The following is a 23575-nucleotide window of genomic DNA, read 5'->3' on the forward strand; positions in this document are numbered from 1 at the left end:
CCTCTGGAGTAGGAGATCTGGGTGGAGTGTTGCCTCGTGGAGAATCGTCAGAATCCGAACTCTCACCCTTAGACTCGCTTGAGGAGGAAGCGATGATCAGCTTTCGCTTGGGCTGAGTTTTTCGGCGCTTTGGCTGCGGAGACTGAGCAGCCTTGGTTGGTTTCCTCTTCTTTGGAGAAGGGCCTTTAGCCCCTTTCGCCACCTGTTTCCCTTTTTCGGCCTTCTTGCCTCTTGGAGCAGGCTTGTCGGCGTCATGAATAGACTTCAACATCTCCGGAGTGAGATCCCTCGGACCAGAACGCTTGAAACCTTTGTACGTCTGGATAATCCGGCTATCAGCAGGAACATCTCCATACATGGTTTCCGGAATTGAACCGTTGAATGGAAACTTGGAAGCGTCCGAGATAATTATCTTCGTGGTATGGAATGTACCAATCGAAGACATTGGAGCACCAGCGACAATGGGGACATGGTACTTGTCCATCACCCATTTCGTGACCAAAGTCCAGAACCTGGCATAAGAAATTTCAGAATGCCTGGATGTAGAGGAGAGACTCTGGATGAGTTGTTGCCACAGAATAGACCCATAATCCATGTTGATGCCATTGTAGACACCATACATTATTGACAAGAACAACCGACTGGCACCATCAGATCCAACGCTGCGTTCAGATAACCCTTTGAATAGAACAGTGAACATCCCGTTCCACTGTGGCGGTAGGCACGGCTTCTTGAACTTCGTAACTGAAGAAAACACCTCTGTATAACCCATGTTGTAAAACATGTTGAACAAATGCCCCATTGGAATCGATTCTGGGTTAACCCTCGAGGAATCAGGTTCAAACCCTAACAACGAGCAAAATCTTTGCTTTGAAATCGAGGCCTTGTGCTGAAAAATGTCAAAGAAAATTCTATCAACGACCTTGTCGTAGTGAGCAGTCGCAAAGATCTGCGACAAGAACTCCATCGGAACGGATTCAGCTCTTGTAAGTGCAGGAGTAATCGGCGAAAACTTCAAACACTCGATAATGGGGAACATGAAGGCATCGTAAACATGAGGGGATAAATCAATGATTAGGCTTTGTTGAGGGCGAATGGGCAGAATGTGGGATGTTGCGTGAACAGAAGATGAATCTGCCATTGCTTGAAGAAAGTGGAGAAGATGATGAACAGTGAAGGTTTAGGGATTTCTTGCGCTCTGGGAATTTTAATTGCAGTAAAGAGGTAAACGGTGGAGGATGTTGCCTTTTATACTGTGGGGTAAGAAGAGAGAAAGATCTTCCCAAATCTTCTATCGAAAAACGAAAAGTTTTCCGGAGTTGACTGATGCGTGACAGTTGGGGTAGCCGATGATCACGCATGAGAGAGAGTGTCAGATCCCAAAGAACACGCCTCCCATCAAGCGCCGTTTGGATATGAACCATTTCAGATTCACACGCGCCCTTCTTGCGTCGTTTGGAGATGAAACGTTTCCGATTCTCACGCATTCCCTTTTAGCGCCGTTTGAAATCAAATCGATTAGACTCCCGCCTGAGTCAGCATGTCTTCATCTTATCCCTTTAAATTGTAACGGCATCTTTTGAAAAATATCGCCACGTGGATTTAAATCAACCACAACCTTTAATCGACTGCCAATCCAAGTAAAAAAAACCTTGTAATCAATAGAACCTGAATTTTGGAAAATCAAAGATATTCGTGCTAAGGGTGTAAAAGAAAAGAAATAAAGCAATAATTTTTGGGAAAAAATGTGATGTCAATAAAGACACGAATCAGATGATCCCGGGCACGAATCGCTTCCTTCAAAGTCAAGAGAGACCTTAAAGTGTTGGTGTGGTTTCCCGTGGAATGACGATCAAACACTTGTTAAGAAGTGTTGAAAGGCTTCTTTTAATTAGGCTTATTAGGGTGGCTTTCGCTTCGATTCAACATTCCTAATCTTGATATAAGATAGAAAGTGAACGAAGTACTTGTGAGACCGGTGTAGTCTATTGAACAAGTAGGTTGGGAATAATGTAAACTGGCTGGGAATATAAAATAAATCTCAACAAAAATTTAAAACTGGATCCCAAGGGAAGAAATGTTATGGGTGTTAATAATTTCATAGGAATCACACAAAAGAAAATTGGAGATTTCAAGGAGGTACATCCGTCAATTCAATGGTGAAAACTAGAGCAAATTAATTGTTCACCGTCAATTCGTATTGGGTATGGAATTTTGGGTTTCACTTAGGTCGTAGTAACACGAAACTAAGATCATAAACACAGAAATTGTGTAACCATAAACCTCAGTGGTAATTTTTGAGAGTCTCAAGGGTTACTTTTGTGAAACGAAAGTGATGAAGAAATGCAATTTAGATGGTGTAAGAAAACAAAGTACCTCTGCTGTGAAAAACTGGACCAAACAGAAAACTCTTATCTCATTTGAGAAGAGAGTTAGGTAGCTCATGATTAGAATAAATAAGAAAGCCTAATTGGGAAGACAAGGTTTGTTTATACCAAGTCAGTAAGGCCTATTATTCAGAATCAAGTGAGGCTTTGGACACATACAGCAGCATGCTTCTAGGGACACTTAGCTAATTCAATAATTTCTCCATAAACGAACACACACATAAAATGAAAGCAAAAAAGAAAATAAAGAACAAAATATTTTTGGAGTTTTTGAATTTATAAAAAAAATATTTTTGGAGTTTGTATGAAGAAATAAAAGATGAAATAAAAAAACAAAAGAAAAGAAAATTACTGAAAAAAATTGGAACCGAACCCGAGCGTTCGGTTTATTTCGGTTGTTAAAAACTTTGGAACCGAACCCGAGCGTTCGGTCTATTTCGGGTGAGAAAAATTTTGGAACCGAACCCGAACGTTCGGTATATTTCGGTTGTCAAAGAAAATAGATTTTCAAAAAGAGAATAACTTTGATAGTAAAATAAATGCAACTAGAGCAAGTATACATAAGATCTACAACCAAGAAAACTACCTTTGAATGATGAGTGAAAAGCAGATTATTCAACCGCACCCGAGCGTTCGGTTCATTTCGGTACATTAGTACAAGACCCGAACCCGAACGTTCGGTCTATTTCGCTTCTTACTTTTGAGTTTGAGAGGTAATGTTTGGTACTGACTCCGATTCCATCATACCTAGTCCCTTTAGAATTTTGTTGAACGATGCTTCAGGAAGAGCTTTGGTGAAGATGTCAGCCAATTGATCAGTGGTTCGAACAAAATGAATTTCGACGTTCCCATCTTCCACATGATCTTTAATGAAGTGATACCTCAGTGCTATGTGCTTAGTCTTCGAGTGTTGCACTGGGTTATGATAGATCCTAATTGCACTTTCTGAGTCGCAATATAGTGGGATCTTTTTCATATTGATTCCATAATCCCGGAGTTGACTTTGGATCCAAATCACTTGAGAAGTACAGGAGGCAGCTGCAATGTATTCCGCTTCAGCTGTAGATAAAGACACACAGGTTTGTTTCTTTGATTGCCAACTAACTAACTTCCCGTCTAGGAATTGGCAGCCTCCCGTGGTGCTTTTCCTGTCTAGTCCACAACCTCCAAGGTCTGCATCTGAGTAGGCTTGAACGAAGAAGCCTGAGTTGGATGGATACCATAGGCCTAAAGAGGAAGTTCGCTTGAGATATCGGAGTATGTTCTTCACTGCAAGCATATGAGGTTCACGCGGATTCGCCTGAAATCTAGCACAGTAACAAACAGAGAACATGATATCAGGCCTGCTAGCAGTAAGATACATCAGTGAAACGATCATCTGGCGATATAGCGTAATATCAACTGCTAGCTTATCCAATGATGGAGTAAGCTTGGTGCCGAATGGCATTGGAACTTTAACCTTTGAATCTCCCATCATGCCAAATTTTGCAAGGAGAGTCTTTGTGTAAGCTTCCTGATTAATAAAGATGCCTTCGGGTCCCTGTCTAATATTTAATCCAAGGAAAAAGTTAATTGGACCCATTGAGCTCATTTCAAATTTAGTCTCCATCAGCTTTCTGAATTCAGCCGTTAAGCTAGGATTCGTTGAGCCAAAGATGATATCATCAACATAAATTTGAACAATCATAAGGTGGTTACCTTCCTTCTTACGAAAGAAGGTTGGGTCAACCGAACCTTGTTTGAATTTGGACATTTTTAAAAACTTGGTTAGCGTTTCATACCAGGCCCTCGGAGCTTGTTTCAGTCCACATACGCCTTTGTCCAAAATGTAACAGTGATTGGGGTACCTTTCATTGACAAATCCAGGAGGTTGCTCCACGTACACGGTTTCTTCAAGTTCTCCATTTAGAAATGCGCACTTGACATCCATTTGGTAGACCTCAAAGTTTTTGTGTGCAGCATAGGCAAGAAATATTCTAATTGATTCCAGCCTAGCAACAGGAGCGAAAGTTTCTTCATAGTCGATTCCTTCCTCCTGGCAGTATCCTTTCACTACCAGACGAGCTTTGTTTCGTATCACGTTGCCTTCCTTGTCCATCTTATTTCTGAAGACCCATTTGAGACCAACAACTGAGGCATCTTGAGGAGTTGGAATGAGACGCCAAACTTTATTCCTTTAGAATTCATTTAGTTCATCTTGCATAGCTTGAACCCAATCGGAGTGATCAAGAGCAGTGTTAACTGTCTTTGGTTCAACTTTTGAGACGAAGGAGTTAAACATACAGAATTCTACTTTTGAAAATAAGGAAGTTTGTTTTGCCTTTAGTTGTGATCGGGTCAGGACCATTTCAGAGACATTACCGATAACCTGAGAAACAGGATGATCTTTGGTCCATTTGACAAAAGGAGGGTAATTTGGATCATAAGATGGATCCAATTCAACGTTTACCATCTCTTCTAGTTCAGATTGACTATCATAGTTGTAAGACATATCTGCATTCTCCCCCTCGACAGATAAGATTTCAGGTGTGTCTTGAGTTTCTGGAGCTATAGGAGTTTCGTGCAGTGTTGAGCTTTCGGGTACCACTGGACTTTCGGGTGCAGATGAGCTTTCGGGAGCAGCCGGAGAATAGTTCTCCCCCTCAACATGTGAGCTCGCCTGTGATGATGAAGATGCGCCCTCCCCCTCAACTGAAGTAACGTGCTGTGGAGGGTCGTCAGAACTTGATCCTCCTTCATTCATTCTCTTTGCAGTATCTTCGGTGAGTTACTTCAGATGATCTACTTTGTTGTCTGCTGCACTCGCTTCTGAGAGAGTTGCCTTCTCTGGTTCATCAAATAACTCGACGAAATTCTCAAATAGGTTTGCAATCGAGGCTGTGACTTGGCCTGTGTGACAAAAGATTTCTCCAACTATGTCTTCTTTGGCCTTAAGCTTTTTGACATAGCTATCATCAAAAGCCACATAATAGGTTTCTTCTATTTTCCTCGAGCGCTTGTTTAATACCCTGTAGGCTTTAGAAGTGAGAGAATAGCCCAAAAATATCCCTTCATCGGCTTTGACATCGAACTTGTTACGATGTTCTTTAGAATTGAAGATGAAGCACCGTGAGCCGAATACATGGAAAAATTTTTTGGCTTCCTGTTGTTGATGATCTCATAAGGAGTGAGAGTGAATCGCTTATTGAGATATGACCTGTTCTGCGTAAAACAAGCAGCAGCAATAGCATCAACCCAAAAATATAAAGGTAAAGAAGCAAAACTTAGCATGCTTCAGGCCGCCTCACACAAAGATCGGTTTCGTCTTTCGACAATCCTGTTTTGTTGAGGAGTGTAGGGAGCTGAGAAGTTATGACTGGTTCCTTTGTCGGCTAAGAATTCTTCGAATTCTTTATTTTTGAACTCTAGACCATTATCGCTCCTGATGTTGCGAACGACTTTCTTTAGCTATACTTCAATCTGCTTGATAAACGTCTTCAGCTTGAGAGTCGCTTCAGATTTGTGTTTCAGAAAGAACACCCATGTAAAACGCGAGAAATCATCAACGATGACAAGAATATACTTGCTACCGCCGATGCTTTCGATAGATGATGGACCACACAAGTCAATGTGAATTAACTCTAATGGTTCAACAACTTTAGTGTTTACAATCGATGGGTGACTTTGACGACTCTGCTTTCCCATTTCACGCGCAGCACATAAATGTTCTCGATCGAATTTGAGCAATGGAAGACCTCGAACATGACCACCTGTGACAAGTTTGTTGATATCCTTGAAGTTGAGATGAGAGAGCCTTCGGTGCCACAGCCAGCTTTCGTTAGATTGTGCTTTGGATAACAGGCAGATAGTTGGATTCCCTTTGATGGGTTTGAGGTTCAGGGGAAACATTTTGCCTTTGCGCTCCGATTTGAGAATGACTCTTTTCGTTTTCTTCTTAGTTATTTCCGAACCCTCATCATCGAATGAAACCTTAAGACTGGTACCTCCAACAAGTTGAGATACACTGATGAGGTTGTGCTGTAGTCCTTCAACGTATGCAACCTTCCTAATCGTAAAATCACCATTTGTAATCATTCGATAGCCTTTTATGGTGCCGAAGGAGTTGTTCCCGAACTTGACATTTCCACCGTTTGAAAGAGACCGAAATTCCCTCAGCTCTTCCTTCCTTCCTGTCATGTGACGTGAGCAGCCATTGTCAATATACCATTCTTCGTCAAACTGCTCGTCACTAATAACCTGCAAAAATTAAGCAGATTTAGGAACCCAAAGTTTATTGGGTCCATATGAGCCTTTCATAGGAACAGGAATAGTAAGAGAGATGTCAACAAAATATATTCTTTTTATTAAAGTTGTTTCATCTTTCTTTTTAATGGTGAAAACCTTAATTTTATTGGGATTTGTTACAGTCGGTTTGGATTCAGGTTTAGGCACTAGGACATTGGAATGCTTTTGATCGGTTTTGACTGAGGAAACCTTCGATTTTCCTTTCAAATCTGTTGAAGATTTTGGATTTTGAGTATTAACAGAATTGGATTTAGAATGAGGTTGAGAGGAATTAGAAGAATTAGAAGAAGAAGAACGAGAGAAGTTAGACTGAGATGAGTTCTTGGCTTGAGATTCTAAGTGACCTTTTTTGTTTTTGATCATTAGTGGGACCGAACCTAGATCTTTGGTCTCTTTTGCTCTCGGAACCGAACCTCTGCTTTCGGTAAATAGTGTTTTCTGAACCGAACCTTTGCTTTCGGTTGTCAAATTTTTCAGAGCCGAACGTATTCTTTCGGTTGTTTTGACCTTCATAACCGAACCTCTCTCTTCGGTTGTTATGACTTTCTTGTGACCTAACAGTGTTTTTCTCTAACTTTAAATTTCTGTCATGATAAGAGAAATGAGCATTTTGAGATCGCCAGAACTGTTTTCTTTCAGAGAGATTCTTCTTGTATCTCTGATTCCTTTGCTGTTTCTGATTTCTCACCTGCTTCGGCTGACGATGGACATTCGCTTTTTGTTTTTGCTTTCTGTCAGTAGGTTCATTTTGAACTGACGAAGTTTCACTTGAAGGAGCGACTTCTTTTGCAGCAACTCCTTTTTCTTCAGGAACATCTTTTGTACCACTAGTACTTGGCACGTCAAAGCTATCAGGCTTGTTTAAAGGCTCTGGCACATATCTGCCTTTGGTTTTCCATGAAGTCCTTTCTGACAGACCAACTGTTTCGTCAGCATTGTCGATAGGAGCAGACCAGAAGAACTCATCACAACCATCAACATTGTCTTCGTTTACAATAGCTGTGAGTTCGGCTGTCTGATGTTCTGTTACGCCTGTGACTTTATACACCTGATTTGGAGTTGTTCTCACCTTTTGGTATACAACAGCCTTTTCTTCAAGGATCGGGGACTTTTGTTGGGACAGACGAGCAAACTCCACAAAATTTTCTGAAATAAGATTTTTGTGGTTTTTGGATTCGCTCTTGACAAACTCTGAACAGTCGACTGTGTCTTCAACAGAAATTTCACTCATATCATCGTCCTCATTGAGCTCAGATGCATTTTCAACATCAATTTTATTTTCTGAGCTCAGGTTGGCATTCAATGAGTCAAACTTTTGTATGGTTTCGGTTCTTAGTTTTAGTTTATCATTTTCATCCAAAAGATTTTTCAGCATGTCTTTATGGTCCTTGGACTTTATGAAAGATTCGATTTTGTCTAGACCATACATATATGTTGGATTAACATCCTCAGACGAAACAACACTTTCACAGTTATATGCTTCAGCGTCAATTTCATCCTCCTTAAACTCAAGGAAGGGCAAAATCATGCGATGAATTTTCTGCCCTATTTCACAGTTTAAATGAAGTTGAGTAATATTAGTGTAAAGACGCTTAGCAATTAAACAAAAGACATTTCTCTGTTTTTTAAGTTTTAAATTGTCTCTTTGTAAATAAATGTTTTCATCCTTGGATTTGATTAACTCCGACTCCTTTAGCTCGATCCACATCCTTCGTTCCTCACTCTTTGAAGATACCCTGCTTATTTGGTCAGTTAGGTTAGAATTGGTGACTCGTGTTTGAGTTAAACTGCTGTGTAGATGAGAGATTCTTGAATTGACATTTTTTAATTCCTTTTCATATGAACTTTGTGGGACTTTGAATGAAACAAAAACTGATTGTACCTTCTTGATTAATTCATCAAGCTCGTTAAACTGCACGCTGAGAGGTTTTGCTGTGAAGCACAAGTCCTCTCGCTCCTTTGTTTCTTCATTCCCACCATCTGTGTTGTATCCCCTCATCTGAGACACGTCTGACACCATTAAACACTTTCCACCGCTCCCTTCACCTTTTGCAACATAGGCCTTTCCATGAGATGGCTTCCTGACTTCATCGTCTTCAGAATCGGTTGACCAGACTTCCACGCCACCGAACTCATCATCCGCTACCGAACCCTGCACAATTAAAGCATTCATAGAGGGGTTAGCAGTGGATTTCTTTCTTTTGATCTCTTCCAGCTTTTTCAACAGCACAGTTTCTTCGTCTTTTGCCTCATCCTTTTCTGCCATTTTATTGAGAACACAATCTTTGGCATAGTGGTTCTTTCCTCCACAGTAATAGCAGCTCACACCCGAATCTCCTTCAGCTTTCGGTTCCTTCTTTGGTTCTTCTGCTTTCGGTTCTTCCTTAACCTTTTCAGAACTATAACTTCCCTGCCAATTTCGGTTCTTATTTGTAGGGAACCTTTTCTTGATGAACCTCTTTGGGTTTGAGACCATCATTGCATAGTCTTCAGAGGTAAGGTCATAATCCTCTAGGTTGAGGTCTTCATCTTCCATCACAGCTTTGCTTTTGGACAGAAGGGCCAATGATCCAAAGCTTGAAACCACATTTTTCTCCTATAACACAATCTTTTCTTGAGATTTCAAAATCCCTACCAGTTTCGCCAAAGAGTAAGATTTGAATTGCTCATGCGCTTTAACAGTGGACACAACCGCTCTCCACTCAGATCTGAGACCGTTCAAAAATGTAACCTTTTGTTCAATCAACTTCCTTTCAATATCATGTTTAATCATCTTACTAAGAATGATTGAAGCGATCAAACGTCTGAGTTACAGTTTCTTCAGGACTCTGCTTGAATTCACCAAATTCGGACAAAAGCAAGGTTTGAATGGAATGCTCGAGATCTTCGTCCGTAGAATATAACTCTCGCAGCCTATCCCATATTTCTTTGGCAGTGCTACATGAACTCAGTAGCCTGAAAGTGTCAGATTGAAGAGCGAATCTGATTAGTCTCAATGCTTTAATATTGCACTGAAATTTATCTTTTTCGTCTTGAGCAATATCTTTAACGTCTTTCAAAAGATCATTATACTCCTTTTGAGTTTTAATAATTCTTGAAGTTGCTGAATGAGCGAATGGTCCGGATACGATTGCTTCCCAGATGAGATATCCATTGTCCTCAGATCCGATGACATAATCTTCAAAGTGATGTGCCCAGAACTCGTAATCTTGGGTGTAAAGGATGGGAATCTTTGTCGTTGATCCAATGCTGTTTGAGATGTTGATGGGATTGGATTGTGACTCGTCCATGCTTGATCGAATAACCTGTTTAAAAGATCAGACTTGTAATATATTAAATTAGGGCAACACAAATAAATGTTGAGTTACGCCAATTATGGGATGACGGCTCAATAAATATCAGTAAATGCGGAATAACCCTAATCGCAACCTTTTTCACAGAAAAGAAGTGTATGAATTACACAGCCTCCTGCTTTGATACCAATTGATAAGTTATTAAATAAACTTGAAGATCGATTAGATCTTTGTAACAGGTATTACGATGAACACAAAACAGTAAATAAGGCAAGTATGGATCAAAATATGTCGAATGATTAATTCAAACAATCCTCAGCAGAGCTCGACTAAGAACTTCCGTTGTAGAGGATTTAGGGTTACAAGAACGATAATAAACTCCTGAATAATGCTCTGATATATCTTTTTTATCGTTACTATCGTTAACCTAAGATGCATGCAAGCACCTATATTTATAATAAACCCTACTATACTCACGGATGGACAGGCCCATACTGGAGATACAAAAACGGACTAGCTAACGAGCCCAATAGACGCAACACATAATACAAAACACGACCCAACAAGACCACTTGTAGAAAATGCAAAGATTCGTGGACCGCTTGCTGAAGTTGAATGTTAACTTCGATGAGGAGTTGGCCATATAAATCATTATACACTCCTTCCCTCCTTGCTACGACCAGTTTCATGTGACCTATCACATGAACAAGGAGGAGATCACTCTATGCAAGCTTCAAGGCCTGCTAAGGACAACTGAGAGTAGTCTAAAAGGCAAATTTATTACATCTACTCCTACTACTGCTGCCCCTGTCTTGGCTATTGGGCAAGGAAATGGAAAGAAGAGGAAGGCTCCTTCGAAGAGCCACAAGGAAAAGTGTCACGATGGTACCTCTTCTAGTGGAACCAAAGCTGGTCCTCCTGCTCCCTCTTCCAACCCGAAGGATGCAGAGTGCTTCTACTGCCACAACAAAGGGAATTGGAAACAAAGCTACCTGAAGTATCTACAGGACATCAAGGATGGGAAGATAAAGCCCACCTTCGCATGTATTTATACTATTCATTCTAATAACTCATCACATGCTATCTTGGGTCCTCGATACAGGATGTGGTTTTCACATTTATTCTAATTTGCAGGGTCTAAGAAGAAGTAGGGATGTGGATCATGGGAAGATAAACTTGATCATGGGGAATAGGAAAGCATCGCCTGTCACCAAGATTAGAGTTTACTCTTTGGTTCTTAGTAGTGGGTTAGGTTTTGATTTGAATAATTGTTGCTATTCGTCAGAAATGACGCATCACATTATTTCATTTCATGGTTTGTGTGACATCCCCAAAATCACGGCCAGAAAAGACCAGTTTTGTTTATAATTTATTTCAAAATCAGAGTAATCTTTTAATAAAAGAGTTGCAGAATTTGTCCCAAAACAATATTATGATAAAGATTTATCAAAAGCATTTCCTTAGAAATGTATTTCATTAAAAGACTCGGGATGTCATGTTCGATACAGTACATAAGTATAAACAATACAATATAAGCCTTACTACATTATTTCATATCTACATGCCTATATCCGTAATCCCTCATCCAAAACATCACATCTATGCTCATGCGCCACTACCTGTAATAAAAGAAACTGAGTGGGTCAGGCTTGGGAGCTTGGTGAGCATATAGGGTTTTCAACCCACAATAAATAAGTTTATTAATTTCATCAATCAACAATAACCCGATTACCCGTTCCCGTTATCCTTACTTTACGTCCCTAAACACCTATCATAAGGGACCTAGCCTAAGGATCATCATCGGGATGGACACCACTGCTAAGGGGATTCCTCAGCAATAAATGTCCTAAAGGCAACCATGTGGGGGATGGAGTACACCAGTGAACACATCGTTCACAAACACCTACAGGTTGCGAGCCTGGTAGTGTTCCACTGGACTGTCTAGAAGAGTCAGTGGTCGTCATCCATACTCCGCTAGATGGCAGAATCAACAACATCAACATCGAGGCCTCTCATCATTTTATCACACATCACCTATTACATCTACCCATGTTTTACCCTAACATTTTCATAGATATAAAATACATATACAGTTCAAATCATTGAAAACATGTATAAAAACATTCATCCATCATAGATAGCAAGTATTCAGATAATATGCACACATAACACGTAATTTATATAAAATACTTCGTATCTATGTGTAAGCTGAAAGTAACTATGCACTCACCTGAAAGGTGGTGACTCAGCACTCGGACAACGCTTCGATACTCTCAAAACGATTTTCCTTCGATAAAACCTAGTACCAATACCACTAGGGTTTAGTCTAACGATAACCGCGACAAATTAATTAGTCTGACTATTATTAAGCGTTAATAACACTCAATATAACTCATAATAATAGCCCAAATAATTATTTTAAGGACCTAATAACATTCCTATAATTATTTGAAAGCTATATAAAAAAAGTTGCATAAGCGTAGCACACTTACAACGAATTTTATCGAAAACCGGAACTTAATTGGAGCAGCGTTTCGAAACCGAAAGACTCTTTTTCTCGGGACTCCGGGAGCCTCGGGGCTTCCTTCGGGTGCTAGGGAGGTTCCCTAGGGTTTAGGACTGTCTAGGACTCTTAGAGAGAGAAAGGAGTTAGAGAGAGAAGTGAAAAAGGTGTGAAAAATGAAGAACTCACGGCCCCCTTTTATAGCCTGCGAGGCCTCGGTACGCTAGGCGTACCTCGGACCTACGCTGGGCGTAATGGTTCGGATAAGAGCGCCAGCTTGGACCAGCTGTCTCGCACTCCGGAAGAAGATAAGGGCAAGGGTACACGGGGCGTACTGACTTCAGACGCGGGGCGTAGCGAAGGGAGGCATGTCCGAATCCGAAGCGTTCACTGATCATCGATGGACGGCCCACAACGCGTCACGTCATCAATTCCTTATCAGCCTTAGCAAATTCCACTCTCGACTTCTAAAAATCATAACTTTCGCATACGATCTCCGCTTTTGACGTTCTTTATATCCACGCGAAGGTGGGAACGTACTCTACAACTTTCGTTTAGACTCCGTCGGCTAATTTTGACTCGATTTTAAATTTTATATTATTAACAGGCCGGGACAGGATTGGTCCGTTAAATCCTCATAACTTCTTCATCCGACGTCCGTTTTCACCCATCTTTTTCTCGTTACGCTACTCTTAACGAGATCTTTGATTCTCGTTTAAGTTGTGTCGGCTAAAAATGACTCGATCTAATATTCGAATTTTGGGCTGTACACTACTAATCCGAAACTTCGAAAAATCATAACTTCTTCATATGAAGTCAGATTTGGGCGTTCTTTTTATCGATGTTCTTAGTTTAACATATTCTACGAATTTCGTTTAGATCACTAAGGATAAATCTCGCTCTATCGTAAATTCACTATTTACGCTTCCCGGTATCATGCCGATTCCGTCACGAAACTTCAACGGGTCATAACTTCTTCGTTATAACTCGGATTTCGGCGTTCTTTATATCCCCCGAATCCTTGTTTCGACCACTACAACTTTATATAAAGATATAGGGCTTATCTCACATTTTAATTTTGACGCTTATTTTTATTTTTTATTTATTAAATATTTATAAATACATAATAAGCATAAAAATTCACATAATTCACATAATACTCAAATATTTCATTTTTATTACTTCAAAAAGAGTTACAATAGTTGACCTAGACTATTACATTGACAAATATGCTTAGCCTTGAACCCCGGGCGTTACAATTCTCTCCCCCTTAGGATCCTGGGCTGCTAACATCCTTTCCCTAATCACTTTCAACTTCTCAGCAGTCTCATGGACTATCTCGGTGCCCATAAACTGCTTCTCTCTGGCTTCAAGCCAACAAGACGGCGTACGACACTTCTGTCCATACAAGGCTTGATAAGGCGTCATCTTGATGCTCGAGTGAAAACTATTGTTGTAGGAAAATTCTACCAGAGGTAAGTGCTCATCCCAATTCCCTTGGAATTCGAGGGTACATGCTCTCAGCATATCTTCCAATGTTTGAATCGTTCTTTTGCTCTGACCATCGGTTTGCGGATGGTAAGCAATACTCAAACATAACTTTGTACCCAACTCCTCTTGTAGACTCCTCCAAAACCTCGACGTGAAACGACTATCACGATCTGATACAATCATAAGAGGAACACCGTGAAGTCTTACAATTTCCTTCACGTAAGAATTTGCGAGCTTATCCATACACCACTTCTCGTTGGCTGCTATGAAGTGTGCACTTTTAGTGAAACGATCCACGACTACCCAAATCATGTCGTGACCATTCTTCGTCCTGGGCAGTTTAGTCACAAAATCCATGGTGATGTCTTCCCATTTACCCATGGGTACATGTAAAGGTTCTAAACTCCCATACGATTTCTGATGTTGTGCCTTAACTCTCGCACATGTCATGCACTCGGCCATATACTTCGCAACATCGAGCTTCATCGTCGGTCACCAGTAGTAGGGTTTTAGGTCCCTATACATTTTAGCTATCGGGATGAATCGAGTACATGGTCTTGTGTGCTTCTTCTATCAAAAGATCTCTTATTCCTCCCATCTTAGGTACCCAAATCCGATCTTGGAATACCTTCAGTCCTCGACTGTTTGCATCGAACACTAACATTTTGCCCAAACGTTCTTCCTTTTGGTCATTCTTCTCTAATGCTTCTTCTTGAGCTTTCCTGATACTTTCCACAATCGTCGAGACGACTTCGATTCTCAACGCTCTTGGCCTTTTCCTTTCAAGGTTGACTTTCCAACTGAGAGCATCAGCAACAACATTTGCTTTACCGGGGTGGAAAAGTATCTCACAGTCGTAGTCCTTGAGTAGTTCTACCCAGCGTCGTTGCCTCATGTTCAACTCCTTCTGATTAAAGAGATACTGGAGACTCTTATGATCAGTGAACAACTTCCACTTCGTGCCGTAGAGATAATGCCTCCATATCTTTAGAGCGAAAACTACCGCTGCCAACACCAAATCGTGAGTGGGGTGGTTCTTTTCGTGCTCTTTCAATTGTCGAGATGCGTATGCTATCACCTTTTCTCTTTGGGTCAGAACACAACCCAACCCGACTCCAGAAGCGTCACTATAAACCGCGAAATCTTCGACTCCATCAGGTAGAGAAAGTATCGGTGCTTCACATAACTTCTTCTTTAGTTTCTCGAATGCCTCATCGTGTTTCTCACTCCACGTATACGTAGCTCCTTTATAGGTTAATGCTGTTAATGGAGTAGCTATCGAAGAAAAACCTTGGATAAATCGTCGGTAATATCCAGCTAATCCTAGAAAGCTCCGAATCTCAGTGGGACTTTTCAGACGTTCCCACTTCATTACAGCTTTGATTTTTGCTAGGTCAACCATTATCCCTTCTTGGTTAACCACATGACCCAAGAATTGGACTTCTCGGATCCAAAAATCACACTTAGAGAACTTGGTGTAAAGCTTCTCTTTCTTTAACACTTCTAACACTTCCCGTAGATGCTTGCCATGCTCTTCTTGGCTTTTCGAGTAGATCAGAATGTCGTCGATGAACACTATCACAGATTTATCGAGGAATGGTTTACAAACCCTATTCATCAAATCCATGAATGCTGCTGGAGCATTGGTTAGTCCAAACGACATAACCAAGAACTCGTAGTGTCTATATCTCGTTCTGAATGCATTCTTCTCGATATCTTGATCTCTCACTTTCAGCTGATGATATCCCGACCTAAGATCGATCTTTGAGAAGTAGCTCGAACCTTGCAGCTGATCGAATAGGTCGTCAATCCTCGGTAATGGATACTTGTTCTTCACTGTTGCCTTGTTCAGCTCTCGGTAGTCTATACACATTCTCATGCTTCCGTCCTTCTTCTTCTTCTTCACGAATAACACCGGAGCTCCCTAGGGTGATGAACTAGGTCGAATGAAACCGTTGTCCAACAACTCCTGAAGTTACGTCATGAGCTCCTTCATCTCCGTCGGTGCTAATCGGTAAGGTGCCTTTGCTATTGGTGTTGTTCTTGGTAACAAGTCTATACGAAACTCCACTTGTCTATCAGGTGGTAATCCGGGAAGATCTTCGGGAAAGACTTCCGGATAATCACACATAACCGATATATTCTGCACCTCTTTCTTCTCTTTCTTAGCATCGATTACGAATGCCAAGTATGATGCACATCCTTTGGACAAACATTTCCTGGCTTTCATTAGGGAGATGATTCCAGAATTCACTCTGCATTTGTTCCCGTACACCATAAATGATTCCTTTCAGGGTGGGTTTACCCTTACTATCTTCTTTCGGCATTGAATCTCAGCATCGTTGGCGCTAAGCCAATCCATACCCAAAACGATGTCAAAACCGTTTAACTCTATGGGTAATAGCTCCTCGTGGAATTTGTTTCCATTTAGGTCAATGATGATGTTCCTAATACGATTACTAACAGGTACGAATTTGCCACTGGCAACTTCTACAATCAGGGCATTATCAAGTTTTTCTACAGGTATTGCTAATTTCCCACCAAACTTATGCGACACAAAGGAGTAGTTGGCTCCGGAATCAAATAGTATATTTGTAGGCAAACCATTTACAAGAAAGGTACCTGAAGCGACGTCTGCTGCCTCCTTCGCAACCTCGAGCGTCATCTGGAAGGCTCTCGCCTTCGGCTTCGGTGGTATGTTGGGTCTTCCTGCCTCCTTCTTCTTTGGGCAGTCCTTCAAAATGTGCCCTTCTTCATTACACCCATAACAGGCCTTCTGGATGAGGGTGCATTCATTGGCATAGTGCCTAGGCTTTCCGCATTTGAAACAAGTGACCCCTCCGTCACACTTCCCAGAGTGCTTCTTCTTACACTTGTCATACCACTTCGCTTCTGATCCTCCTCCTCTCGAACCAGACTTCGAGAATCTACTCTTCTTGTTGGACTTCGAGGATCCATCGAACTTCCGTTTCTCACCAACCTCAGCCCTTTCCAGACCTCTTTCCTTTTGTTGGGTCTCCACATTCTTAGCTGCTCGAATGGCTGATTTCAGAGTGGTTGCCATCTTGACTGTTGGGCCAAAGTCAGCTGGCAGTCCGTTTGTGAACTTCTCAATTTTGGAAAGTTCGGTTGGCACTAGGTATGGAAACAACTTCATCTTTTCCGTGAATACAACAACACAGTCATCGATGCTCATTCTCCCCTTCTTCAAATTTTGGAACTCATTGTTCAGATCAATCAGATCTATCTCTGAACAGTACTGCGCCTTCAGTTGTTCCAAGAACTCATCCCATGACATTTTTAGAGCTTCTCCTCGCGGCATTGTATCTGCCAATAGCTTCCACCAGCTCAAGACTCTAGTTTTCAATTGTCTCACAGCGAAGACAATCTTCTGCTTCTTGCTGCAGTTGCAGCTTTCAAACACCATCTTCATCTCGGAGATCCAGTCCATAATCTCAACAGGCTTTGGGCTTCCTGAGAGACTTGGTGGTTTCACACCCAAGAATTTTTTGTAAATCCGCCCATCCTTGTTGTTTCTCCCTTCTGGGTCATCCCTTTGCTCACCTTGAGTCCCTACTTGACTCACTTGGCGGTTGTAGTTCCCTTCCTCAGATTGCTCGGGAACTGGCTCCGTCGGTTCAACATGTATGGTAGGTTCGTCCCTATTTTCGTGGAGCATCCGTCTCATTTCTTCCCTTTGTTCAGCTAGCATAGCCTGACTCATGGCTTGAACTCCAGCCATGGTGACTGGCTCAGGTGCAACTTCTTCAACAACAGGTATTTGCTTAACCACTGGGGGTTGGTTCCTATCTCCATTTGCGTTCACGTTTCCGCTACGGGTCCTTGCCATCTTGATCTATACACCGAATAAGGTGAATTTAGATCTTTATTTAGGATAGACGTTTAAATCGTCCTTATCACTCCGAAACGTTTACATGCTAGTTCTAATATCGTACGTTTAGAATCCTAAACACATAAGGTTTCCAGATCCGGTCGGCAACAGACCATAGATCCGAACAAATAACAGCATATCATGTACAAAACATTTAGCACATGTGTTTATGCACCCTAATGATCTAAGTTTCATTCGACCTAGTTCATCACCCTTCTAAACTTACACGAGTTGAAAACTATAGAATTCCGGTAATTCCATAAAACCCACCATATCATCATGACAATACTATCTTTGATTCTATTGTTGAGTTCTAGTTTAATTGGTTGAAATAAGCTGAAATAAGTAATCATAAATAAAGTGATAGTTAATTGAGTCTCCTTGCTTTCAAGTACATTTCTTTGTAATTGTTTTCTACCTTTGCTACCTCTTTGCTAGTATAATAATATTCACACGTTAAAAAAAAATGAAAGATGAGTATTTTTCACCGATCAATATATTGATTTAAAAAAAAAATCATATAATTTCATAACTACACACATTTTTTTGGATGCGTATATCATTTCAACGTCAATTGCAATTATTGATCGTCTACAAATATCATACTACCACCAAAGAGACATGTTGTGCTCCATATTAGATATAAGTTGTACATTTTTCTAATCTTATGAATAAATAATTTGTTAAATATGATTACAAAAAATAAATTATTATAATATGATTAATATCAAAATAAATTTCCTTACAATACGGCTTAGAAGGTTAAGATGTTTTACATAAAATATGACTCATATTGTAAATTGTGTTGTTCATAATGTCTAATGATCCACATTCTCCAATGCATTAACCATACAGTGTCAATTTTCATATATAACTTGAGATTTACGAATGAGTCGATAAGGACTCAAACACTTTAGCTAAATAAAACGAGTCAAATAATCAGACATACAAACAAGTATATCTAGGGTCAACCCAACTCAACCCGAGCCACCCATACAAAAAATTTCCATCATAATATGTTACCCAATACGACCAATCTTTAAGATCCTAAAATGACGCCGACTTGAGAAAAAAAAGAGAACAGGTAGTGTAGAGCAGTTACTTTCGATGCTCTCAGAGTCTGAAAATTATAACCCGAGTTGCAACTCGACGTTAAGGTATGTGGTCCTTCCAGATATGCTTTAAAAACTTGTAAATAATGCATTAAAACTTGTAAAAAAATCATACAGCAAGTAACAACAAAGTTGGACAGATACGAGTTGCCTCTAGCAACCACCGATAAGATACTACCTTATCACTAGCTTTGCGTACATTTATATATATCATCAATGGCCACACAAACGCACACACGCACTGCATTTATATGTTGGATGTACAAACGGTTAAAATCCGTTATTGACGCGCTTCTTTTATTTCTTTTCACCCAAACGTAAATTTCCTAATAGTATGTTTGATACTTTCTAAACACCAATTTAACACTTGAACATTTTTACTTTTAACACTAAATTAATCTTTATTAGTTTACTTTCATTATAGTTTTCCTTATTACCTTTAACCATTGATTATTAATTGTTAATATAATTATATACCATTTTTTTTACTAAATCAATTTAAATAAGTTTATGAATATGTTTAATTTTATTTTAATTCCTTCGTGATTTTTTATTACTTTCTCATGTTTTAAAATATTTATAACTTTACTTAAATACAACATTATTCGTTTTTATCATTAATCCTTTTCAACTAGTTTTTGCTTAATAAAAATAAAGCTATACATTAGTGAATTACTATATATTAAAAGTCCGAATATATGGTCTTTAACATATTTGAAATTAGATAATATTTAGTTTTGAACAATATATCTATATAAAAAATCTAATATTTAAGTTGAAATGTATTTTTTTTTTATATAATTTTATTATATATAAAGAAAAAAAATCACATCACTCATCTATATATATATATATATATATATATATATATATATATATATATATATATATATATATATATATATGGTTAGGTTATTTTGTTTTCACTATCTATTGTGTGCATGTATGAATGATTCTGGACCAATCATTTTAGTTATTTTAAGAAAATAATTAATGCATATTACATGTTGAAGATATAATGAATATTAATTACATCTTCAGCATTTAATATGCATTAATTACTTTTCTTAAAATAACTAAAATGATTGGTCCAGAATCAGTCATACATGCACACAATAGATAATGAAAACATTTGAACCTAACTCTCTCTCTCTCTCTCTCTCTCTCTCTCTCTATATATATATATATATATATATATATATATATATATATATATATATATATATATATATATATATATATATATCACTACAAGAAATGTTAGCAATAGCGGTGACACGAAGCAACAGCGGCGACATGTAATTGACGCGTTACATGTCGCCGCTATTGCTTGGCGTTGCCGCTAAAGGTGTCGCCGCTATTGCTGACACCGTGACGATCCGCGTGAAATAATCCCTGTCTGTTCAATCATTATTCAATCCTACGGTTGTAAACTCCTAAAACGCGCGCTTTCTTTTCCCTCCAGGGGTGTCGCCGCTAAAACAAATATGTCGCCGCTATTGCCCGTCGCCGCTATTGAGTTGCGACAGATAACCCCCTAGTCGAGCCTTCTTCCCTTCTATCGTTGTATCTCTCAAACCGGTTATGCCTTCACCATCTGCACCTTACGATTTCGACCATCGGGAGCCAATTTACCGGCGACACTTTCTTATTTACCGGCGACCCACCTTCATTACCGGTGACCAACCTTTATTGAGGGCAATTCCGTCCACAGCAACATTTAAGTGAAATTGAGCAATCTAAGGTCGAATTTCTTTCCCTAATTTCTGTTCTTCTTATGTTTTGATGTTAGTTTTACCATTCAAACCTGATTGTATCATTGATTTCTATGTTTTCTAAGATTTTTTTGGTTAGTGATTTTTAGTGTCGACCAAGTCTTTTTTTTTGCTGTAAATTGATATTTTTTGAGTGATTATGTATGTTTTATCATATTTTATGCAGCCTATTGTATAATTGATTTGTGTTTATGCTCATTGTGGTGTATTGGCATGAAAATGGAATTACACATGGTTTGTGTGATTTTGTATTTAGGTGTATATTTTTTAATGAAATTGGTATTGGATGTCTAAAATGGTAGGATTGTATGAAATTAGATGTATTGCTTAATTATTTGAAAATGGAATTTGAATTTGATGTATTGTATGAAATTGGATGTATTGTTTAATTGTATGAAATTAATTGGAATATGAAAATTGTATTGTATGTCTAAAATAAAGTGAAAAAATGGAATTGAATCTATTGTATATATGTATGATTATGTGATATTTAGTTTTAATAGTTTGGTATACATATGATGAGTGATAAAGTTCTTAATTAATAAGTTATAGTTTTTGTAGTAATTTTAATTTGTGCATGGAAATGTATTTAGATGAATTTGTATGATTTTCTATTTAGAAGTATATTTTGGTATAATGAATTTGTGCATGGAAAAAATTGAACAAAAAAGTAGGATGCAATAATGGAAAAAAAAGTATGATGTTATATTGTGTATGTATTTGTATGCAATTTGGAAACTACAATGTTATAATAGAAACCGTATGATTTTTGTATATGTAATATCTGTAAATTCTATTCATATTGTAATTCTGCAGGCTATATATGGGGTTTAGTTGGGCGATACTCTTCTACATGATGGCGGATGTTATGGGCTTAGGACATGGAGGTGACGGAGCCGGGGATCCACCACCTCCCAGAGGCTTTGGTCGTGGTCAACACGAACAAGATGGTAAGTCTTATTATGATATAGTTATTAGATATTTTTATCCATTTATTATAAGCTATCTTGACTAATATTTTTAATTATATTTTTCAGCCGAGCTCCCTAAGAAAAGAAGAGGCCTAGCCAAAAACATTCAACTATCAAAGATAATACGGGCAAACAAGGGAAAGCCTGTAGATTTGGATTTCGATAGGGAGCTGACATATTCCCTTGTCGGGAACCATGGTAATTGGTTTACCCGTGAGATTGAGAAGTATATATGGATGAACATCCCTTTGAACGTATCTGGTTGGGACAATGTTTCCCCCGCTTTAAGGAATGCCACAGTGGTTCATTTAAAGGTAACTTGGACAATATTTTAAATTTAGTTCTAATTGGTATTTAACTAACTAAATTTTTTTGTATTTGTAGAATAAGTTTGATTTAGATAAGGTTAACTTGGATCCCGAGCGTGCTCAGTTGTTGCAGAGCATTGATGCGACTTTGCAAAGAATTTATAGAGGCCGGAAAAATAAAGCGCATACTTATTTTGAGAATGTCGGGGGGCTTACAGATATCCCAAGGGCATTAGCCAACCCCCCCCCCCCCCCCCCCCCCCCCCCGATGGTATGTCACGTGAAAATTGGGCGCAAGCAGTTGAGCATTTTCAAACTCCTGAATTTCTAAAGCGTTCGGCGTCAAACAAAGGAGTCCGTGCACAACAACAAGTTGTAAACAGAGGGGGATCGTGCTCATATAGCAATGCATGTTTCAAAGAAGTAAACTATGATATGTTTAATTGTTTATTTAAATTATAATTAATCTAATTTTTAATGTTAAATAGGACATTGCTCGAATTGAAGCATTTCGTAAGGCCAATACTGATCGCCAAGGGGTGTTTAGTAGTCCTACAGTTGAGCAACAATACGTAAGTGGTTAATTTGTATTTTCATATAAGTGCTTATATCGTCAAGGGGTAGTTAGTAATCTAATTTTTATTATATTTTTTATTTTTTGAAAATACTGAATGCTTTACTCTTTGAGATCAGTCAACAAACTCAAGCTTCTTCTGAAGCCAGCGGTCTAACACCGAAGGATACACAAAATTGTTTTGAAAAAATATTGGGTGTTCGACGTGGCCATATCAGAGGCATCGGACGTAAACCTTCTACGGTTGTGTCGATGTACGATCAGGAACAACCACTAACACAACCACCACCACAATCACAGGTGACAAGACTATTTAAATTTGGTAATTGTTTAAAATGTTGGTAATTGTGGGTTTAGTAATAGTTTCAAATTTTGGTAATTATTAGTTTGATAGTAGTTTATATATTGGTAATTGTTAGTTTTGTTATAGTTTGATATATTGGTATTTTATAGCTTGGTAATTGTTAGTTTGGTTATAGTTTGATATATGGAATGTATATTTTGTATATAGAATGTTATAATGCAAGTTTAACTTATAAGACTATGTTATTTTATTTGTAGTTGGAAATGCTTCAAACAATGTTAAAAGATCCGGCATGTAGTGCTGCGCTTGAAGATTGGTTTCGTTCGTTGCCACAACGAAATGAAACCGAAGGAAACGAGGAGAGCGATGATGACGAGTAGATAGTTGTAGGATTTTTTTATGTTTTATCTGTGCAAGTATTTTAGACTAGTATTTTTATTATTTTGTTATATGTTAAATCGGACGAGTATTTTAAACGGATACTGTATTAATATTTTGGAATTGAATGATGTAGCATTAGATTAATTAATATCATACCAGTTTTTTTTCAATTTTATTGTGAAATATATATATATATATATATATATATATATATATATATATATATATATATATATATATATATATATATATATATATATAAGAAAAACACCAATACCGCCGACGCCTTTAGTGGCGACA

At 38.8% G+C, this 23575-nt stretch overlaps 1 long non-coding RNA gene across 1 annotated transcript; it reads left to right on the forward strand.

Annotated features, from left to right (window-relative positions):
• Positions 1-20245: 20245 nt before the first annotated feature.
• On the forward strand, positions 20246-23368 carry LOC128126307 (uncharacterized). Its single transcript, XR_008224113.1, has 6 exons — positions 20246-20706; positions 21554-21687; positions 21775-22022; positions 22093-22588; positions 22710-22890; positions 23152-23368. It is a non-coding gene; the product is annotated as an uncharacterized LOC128126307 (long non-coding RNA).
• The last annotated feature ends 207 nt before the right edge of the window (positions 23369-23575 follow it).

This window comes from Lactuca sativa, chromosome 5 (genome assembly GCF_002870075.4).
Source record: "Lactuca sativa cultivar Salinas chromosome 5, Lsat_Salinas_v11, whole genome shotgun sequence".
NCBI classification, from domain to species: Eukaryota; Viridiplantae; Streptophyta; class Magnoliopsida; order Asterales; family Asteraceae; genus Lactuca; species Lactuca sativa.